We start from the raw sequence: 975 nt of genomic DNA on the forward strand, positions 1-975 counted from the left end.
AAAGGAGGCAAACTGACGCAGCACTGTATTACATTGTCCACAATAAGATGGCCGCCGCGCCCGGGTCACCTGTTGTTTTACCTCTAGTAAGAGGACGTTGCGCAGCGTGGTGAGGGCATTGTAGACGGAGACGTCATGACGCAGGTGGATGGCGGAAGTTAATGGTGCTCGTGTATGCGGCGTCTAGATGGTTGGCAGGGATGGGCACGTGACCGATGAAGTCCAGCTGTGTGGCGGATGGATTGTCGCCAGCTCCTGTTATGCCCAGAAATGCTGGAATTAATGAGTGCAGGGAAATGTCAGGAGATGCTGGAATCCCGGGATTATGCTGTTTATTGGAGAACTGAAAAAAAAGACTAGGAGCGGTCTACAAATATCTGAAGGGCTGTCACAGTGTAGCGGGATCATCATTATTCTGACAAGGAAAGACTAGAAGCAATGGAACTGAATGAGAGCAGACAGATTAGATAGTAGAAAAAACTATGACAGGGTGAGCAATGAGTGGGACAGGCGGCCACAAGAGGTGGTGAGTTCTCCTTCAATGGAAGTCGTCACACAGAGGCTGGAGAGACATCTGTCTGCGATGGTTTAGTGACTCCTGCATTGAGCCGGGGGTTGGATCAGATGACCCCGGGGGTCCCTTCCAACTCTAACAGTCTATGAACTGTATATGGGGTCTCCAGATCGCACTGTATATGGGGTCCACAGATCGCACTGTATATGGGGTCTCCAGATCGCACTGTATATGGGGTCCACAGATCGCACTGTATATGGGGTCCACAGATCGCACTGTATATGGGGTCCACAGATCGCACTGTATATGGGGTCTCCCGATCGCACTGTATATGGGGTCCACAGATCGCACTGTATATGGGGTCTCCAGATCGCACTGTATATAGGGTCCACAGATCGCACTGTATATGGGGTCCACAGATCGCACTGTATATGGGGTCTCCAGATTGCACTGTATATGGG

This window comes from Ranitomeya imitator, chromosome 2 (genome assembly GCF_032444005.1).
Source record: "Ranitomeya imitator isolate aRanImi1 chromosome 2, aRanImi1.pri, whole genome shotgun sequence".
Taxonomy (NCBI): domain Eukaryota; kingdom Metazoa; phylum Chordata; class Amphibia; order Anura; family Dendrobatidae; genus Ranitomeya; species Ranitomeya imitator.